The sequence below is a fragment of the Schistocerca cancellata genome, unplaced genomic scaffold, assembly GCF_023864275.1.
Source record: "Schistocerca cancellata isolate TAMUIC-IGC-003103 unplaced genomic scaffold, iqSchCanc2.1 HiC_scaffold_426, whole genome shotgun sequence".
NCBI lineage: Eukaryota > Metazoa > Arthropoda > Insecta > Orthoptera > Acrididae > Schistocerca > Schistocerca cancellata.
In genome coordinates this window covers 7,112,798-7,119,987 of record NW_026046443.1, presented here as the reverse complement: position 1 = coordinate 7,119,987, position 7,190 = coordinate 7,112,798, and the positions used below count along the sequence as shown (strand labels likewise).

Genomic DNA, 7,190 nt, shown 5'->3' with positions numbered 1-7,190 from the left:
GATGTCTCCAGAATGACTTGGCATAGCCACAGGCTGGGGGATGTCTCCAGAATGAGATTTCTACTCTGCAGCGGAGTGTGCGCTGATATGGAACTTCCTAGTAGACTAAAACTGTGTGCCCGACCGAGACTCGAAATCGGAACTTTTCCTTTCGAGGGCAAGTGCTCTGCCATCTGAGCTATCGAAGCACACCTCACGCCCGGCCCCCACAGCTTTACTTCTGCCAGTATATCGTCTCCTACATTATAACTTTACAGAAGCTCTCCTGCGAACCATGCAGAACAAGCACACCTGAAAGAGAGGATACTGCGGAGAGATGGCATAACCACAGCCTGGGGGATGTTTCCAGAATGAGATTATCACTCTGCAGCGGAGTGTGCGCTGATATGGTACTTCCTGGCAGATTAAAGCTGTGTGCCCGACCGATATTCGAATCGGGACCTTTGCCTTTCGAGGGCAAGTGCTCTGCCATCTGAGCTACCGAAGCACGCCTCACGCCTGGTACTCACAGCTTTACTTCTGCCAGTATCTTGCCTCCTACCTTTCAAACTTTACAGAAGCTCTCCCGCTGAGCCAAGGTCCTAGTCGCTGCGAAGTGATTGCTTGTGGTGACATCATTTGCAATAGCGACTGCGCGAATTGGCGGTACCTCGTACGGAAAGAGAGAGTAGTTGATGCTACAGAGGACTCGGCCGCGAGCATTTCGACGACTTTTTGGGCTTGTATTCGTGATGGCATTCAGACAGGGAAGGGCGCTGTCCATTGTTGCATTCAAATGTGAAATACTTGCATTGTGCGTTTCTGGAAAGTGATTTTTACGCCAAAGTTGCGATCGTCCTACAAGTTGTGTCAGATGTGGAGCACCGAGCGCTGCAGTTTCCGTGGTGTAGCGGTTATCACGTCTGCCTAACAAGCAGGAGGTCCCAGGTTCGATTCCGGGCGGAAACGCTTTCTCGTCGCACTCAACAACACACTTACTACAATCTCTACCGTGACCATTTAAATCAATTTCAAACGTCCCACCACCGGGGTTCAGATGGCTCAAATGATACATGAAACTCTTTCAGAACCGGCTACTTGGTTTTTGTGCTTACCTGGAGGTCTGGAAATGCGCGGAACAGCCGGCGGCATGCACAGGTACTATACCACGAACGACGAGAGTAGAAACACACGAACAACACTTTTGTTCACCAGTGATACTATATGACGCGGATATGAGTCAGGAAATTGAGAATAGGCAGACAGGCAGTAGATTACCAGAGAATAAACACGACGACACAAGCAGTGGCAGATTATTTGAGTCCATGAATCAGCCACAATCCGGATTTATGAGTAGATATGATACAGACCACTTCCTTACAGTTACAAAATTTCAACATTTCAAGGAAGAAGGCGGTAGCTTGCACGCACGCTCATTCATCGACCAGTTTCAAGTAGGCTTACCAAACCACTGGATCGTAGCTCACAAACTTGACTTCATTTGTGCACACATGTCAGGGACAGTAGCAGAGGTCTTACCTACAGTTCAGAACAGCATTTTACGAAACATATTGGTCCAAGGAGGCGCAAAACCAAATTAAATACGAGTTACTTCAGATGACGCCATATGAAAACTGCGTGGTAAAATTCATTGATACAATGGACAAAAAGAATTAATGCCATACAGTAACGGAGAGCCGATACGTCTGCGTAGAATGAAATTACCGGTAAAGTACCAACAAGCGACAATAGGAAAAAATGAAAATACCGATGAATTCAAAGAGGTTTTAAGGGAACTTGAATTCATATTTAAAGAAGACGAGGTGAAAGAAAAAATAAAGGAAAGGGAACAGCAAAAGGAGAGGACTAGGAACGAATGTTCCAATAATAATAATAATCATAATCGTAACACCAATAATTTCAGGCAATTTAACAGACAAAGACAGTGGCACAATGGAGACAATTAACATAGAAACGATAACCAGAGTAATTGGTACCGAAATGGGAACGGCAATGGACACTCATACAGTGGCGGATATGGATTTAGGAATCAAAATGCCAACGGTCAAGGGTTCTTTGAAAGAGGTCACGGTGTTATAAACAGCAACTGGCGAGACCACGGCGCGAATAATTTCCGAGGAAATTATGGTCCACAAAGTTAATAACAACACAGCATAGGGAAACCAGAAGTAGAAATTGGGCCACCAAACACTGCAAAACATAAAGATTGAATTGAAAAATTGCGGAAGAGGTTAGGCAACCTAACGTCCACCCTATCTTATACTAACCACTAAATCAAAAAATAAATTAAGAATCAACAAAATGTTGTTGAAAGGAAAGTGCGAGTATTAGTTGAGGACCAATTGGATGAAAATCAGTGTGGGTTTAGGCCTCTTAGAGGTTGTCAGGACCAGATCTTTAGCTTACAGCAAATAATGGAGAAGTGTTATGAGTGGAACAGGGAATTGTACCTATGCTTTATAGATCAAGAAAAGGCATATGACCGGGTTCCTAGGAGGAAGTTATTGTCTGTTCTACAAGATTATGGAATAGGAGGCAAACTTTTACAAGCAATTAAAGGTCTTTACATGGATAGTCAGGCAGCAGTTAGAGTTGATGGTAAACTGAGTTCATGGTTCAGAGTAGTTTCAGGGGTAAGACAAGGCTGCAACCTGTCTCCACTGTTGTTCATATTATTTATGGATCATATGTTGAAAACAATAGACTGGCTGGGTGAGATTAAGATATGCGAACACAAAATAAGCAGTTTTGCATATGCGGATGACTTAGTTGTGACGGCAGATTCGATTGAATGTTTGCAAAGTAATATTTCAGAGCTAGATCAGAAATGTAAGGACTATTGTATGAAGATTAGCATCTCCAAAACGAAAGTAATGTCAGTGGGAAAGAAATATAAACGGATTGAGGTCCAAATAGGAGGAACAAAGTTAGAACAGGTGGACGGTTTCAAGTACTTAGGATGTATATTCTCACAGGATTGCAACATAGTGAAATAACTGGAAGCGAGGTGTAGCAAAGCTAATGCAGTGAGCGCTCAGCTACGATCTACTCTCTTCTGCAAGAAGGAAGTCAGTACCAAGACTAAGTTATCTGTGCACCATTCGATCTTTCGACCAACGTTGTTGTATGGGAGCGAAAGCTGGGTGGATTCAGGTTACCTTATCAACAAGGTTGAGGTTATGGATATGAAAGTAGCTAGGATGATTGCAGGTACTAGTAGATGGGAACAATGGCAGGAGGGTGTCCACAATGAGGAAATCAAAGAAAAACTGGGAATGAACTCTATAGATGTAGCAGTCAGGGAGAACAGGCTTAGATGTTAGGGTCATGTTACACGCATGGGAGAAGCAAGGTTACCCAAGAGACTCATGGATTCAGCAGTAGAGGGTAGGAGGAGTCGAGGCAGACCGAGGAGAAGGTACCTGGATTCGGTTAAGAATGATTTTGAAGTAATAGGTTTAACATTAGAAGAGGCACCAATGTTAGCACTGAATAGGGTATCATGGAGGAACTGTATAAGGGGGGCTATGCTCCAGACTGAACGTTGAAAGGCATAATCAGTCTTAAATAATGATGATGATGATGATGATCAACAAAATAACACATTGATTAAAAGAAAAAGAGACACAATACACACTAACAATCACTTGTAGTATCAAGTACACTACAACATGCACAGAAACAAGAAATGGTAAACAACAATTAAAAGAATGAAGAAGTGGTAGGACACTATTAGAATAAAGAAAAGATATCATATATATATATATATATATATATATATATATATATATATATATATACAATAATTTTTGCCACTATCAGAAAATTTTTGCATTATATAAAATCAGTGTTTTTTTTTGTAAATAACAAATATATGTAAAACAAAAAATTGTAAATATTTCTACGCGTCAGAGGGACATCGCCACCAACACCAATCACCAGCTCCCTTAACACCAGATGCTTCGAGATTGTGACGGAGAGGGTACAGTCATGTTGAGGAAGCACTTAGGGGAATAACCACAACATGAAGACCAACGCCACACTGTAAATGCAGGTTGCAACCAGGGTGGACTTTGGGAGGACAACGTGCAGCACACACCTTTCATATGTCACGACACTACTACACAACGGAAGAGTGTGGGGAGAATCATAATACGATGAGACGACAATGAAGGTACAAAAGAATTACTAAGATCTGCAAACTCATCAAGTAACAGTTGGAAAGGCAGTCAGATCCTACAAATCATATATCAGTCCTACACTATAATTCACATATTCCTAGCTCAAGAAGAACAGAAGAATGCTAGAAAGAAGAGAAGAACAGAAGATGCAAGATGAAGAAGGGCAGAAGACAGCAAGATACCTTTCTCTCGTATCCTACAAAGCAAATTGCTACAAACGTCTTTCCATGAACTTTGAGGCATGGCAACTCTACAACCACCTCTCAAAAAATAAGTCTTGAGTCGTCAAACAAATACAAGCAAACGGCAAACGGAATATTTAGTACTACCAACCAACATTATTTAGAAACAGATTCAGCAAAATGAACAGTATTCTCCCTACCACATCATCAAATCGCCATACCGAACGAGGTGTGAAGTACCAAGACGTCACAGCACAATATTGGGTGACGATCGTCGGTAGTCAACTACAATCATCGGACTGCCATACCGTCCCATGTGTGACAGCAAAGGTGTACCAAGACATCACTGTTTATGCAGTAGACCACAGTCATCATCATCGATTAAAAGTACCACTCTATGATGACAATTTCAACAAGTAAGACCCGGCATCTCATGCTAGAGTGCTTCTCTCATGATTTGTGACACCCATACAAATGAGTCGACGCCTTGCAGTATTTCAGTGGAGATCGTCGAGCACAGAAACTGAAGCAGCACAAAAGGAAACAAAAAATTGATAAAATACGATTGTAGAGTTAAGAAAATGATATTTTTGAAAAAATATTTTCTTTTTCCCTTTTTGTAAAAGTAATCATTTTATTATGTATGTAAAATCCACAATTTGTAGATACCTTAAACCTTTTGTAAAGAAACTTAGTTAGTACAGTTATATAATCTCATAAACTCAGGGAAAGTCCATATATTTCTTTTATAAGCAAAATTAGAAAAGGATTTTTGCAGGATTTTTCTTCTTTAAGTAACATTCAAAACCACCTTTTTGGGTTAATAATATTAATACTGAGGATAGAATTAAGAGGAAACTCTTCTTCATTGTTAAAAAAAACCATGACACATAAAGAAAAAGATAATGCCTAAATAAATAAAACAAAGTAACAACTGAGCTTTTGCGAACACTTAAGCAAGCTTAACTAAAGAAAAGATATAACCGCACAAAAACATGATACACTGTACATTTACGAGTTTAGCGAAAATTAATATTGTAAAAACAAATTTTTAGAAATGGAAAAGAAAAACAGAGACATGTACTGGCAACGACAAAGAATAACAACCTTTGTAAGGCCTATATTTGCCTAACGACAAAACATAAATTGTAGAATTAAAAAAAAGAAACAGTAGCTATAAAAAACATTAGAAAAAACTGTTAAGAATGTCTGAGAAAAGTTTATTGTAAAATCTAAAAGAACAATTTTTGCCTGACTTTGTCAATGTTTTCCTCGGCATTGACAAACCCCAGACAAAAATTTTGCCAGAAGGAGGGAGGTATGTAAGACATCGCGGTCTCATGACCTTCATTGCTTACAAGTTCGGCCATCACAATCATATTCCGCACATCAAGAAGCTTCATTCGAACCCAAACTCGATAAGATAAAGTCAATGTTGTATGAATTCATGTAAACGATATGCAATTGACAAGTGAGCACCCTGTGGTGAAATACTCGAGGCTGGCATGCACACATAAATTCCAGACATGACGGTCACAAAAGCTCTTAGTGCGGGAGAGAGGCCGCACAACGGTACATCAGGCCCTTCAGAGGACGGCCACCCCATGTCGGCCGGTGACCGCCAATAGCGGACAGTGTGGGCCCGAGTGAAAAGGGAGAACGACCCCGTGTTTGGCTTAAAAGCAAATTCCGCTACATTGTGTGGGAGCGGCCAGCCTACGCATTCTTTATACATAGCATGCAGTTTCAGAGATTTTCACAGGGAGACAGCAAATGCGAAAAGCCAAAGCTACAAGCTAGCGTATTGGTCACCTTAAACGATACGTCATTCTCCCGTTTTAGAAGAGCAATGCTGACTGGCAGGCGATATTTCTGACGCCTTGAGTTGAAGGAATAATGGAAGAGACCAAAAGATATACCCCTTCACGTCTGGCGTGGAGAGGCGCCGTTCCGTTGTCGCTCTTGATGCGAGAACACGTAACGAGATTGTGCGCGCTCGTATGTGTACTCGAAAGAGCAACGAACAAGTCTCTCCTCAGTACTTCACCGGGAGAGCACCTCTGTTGAGAGCGAATCGAAGTGCTACTCTATATTGAGTCCTTGCTATTAAGCGTTGTTCACTGTGTTGGCCGACACACTTATTGTGCGGTGTGAATGGAAAGAGTTATAGTTAAACGCCTGCGAGCGAATTTTGAGTGGCATCGCGATGGGCTACTTATCTGACGAGCGTACCACGCCAATAGTTAGACTAAGGGTGAATAGGAATCCATGACTTCATCAAGACGTAGGGAGAGTTTGATTGACGATGGTCAATCCAGATAGAACAAGAGTTATCTTATTTGTCAGCAGCGAGCAGCGCAGACAGCAGTCATAGCAGCTTACGGTATTGTGCGCTACACCTATTGCGAGCCCCATATTTCCGCCACAACAGTACACTTCACTGCATTTCACACGTGACAGCCTCGACCGTACCTAGCATCATTCTAAAGGATAATTATTCAAGTTGAATAGGCGTGCCTCTCAGCCATTCTGCCAAGTTAACTACCATCTTAAACTTTGTGTAGAAATTTCATTAGCGAATCCTATCCATGAAAGGTAACTTCACATTCCGAAAAGAACCAGGATATAACTTTTTCAATTCATAACTAAAGGTGTCATTGTGATTTCTCAGAATTTCTTCAAAATAAATAATAACTTTCGTTAGTTCCATGTTATTCTTACAGTAACTAGCCCTACTCCAGTACCCAAGTATCCCACTAGTTACGTAAGAAATTCTGTGAGTTTTTGTATTTCCTTACAGCGGACAACTGCAGAAGATATTTATTGC

General features: G+C 41.2%; 1 non-coding gene across 1 annotated transcript; it reads left to right on the top strand.

Moving 5' to 3' along the window:
• Window positions 1-875: 875 nt before the first annotated feature.
• On the top strand, window positions 876-948 carry Trnav-aac (transfer RNA valine (anticodon AAC)). The gene has a single exon. It is a non-coding gene; the product is annotated as a tRNA-Val (tRNA).
• Window positions 949-7,190: the final 6,242 nt, after the last annotated feature.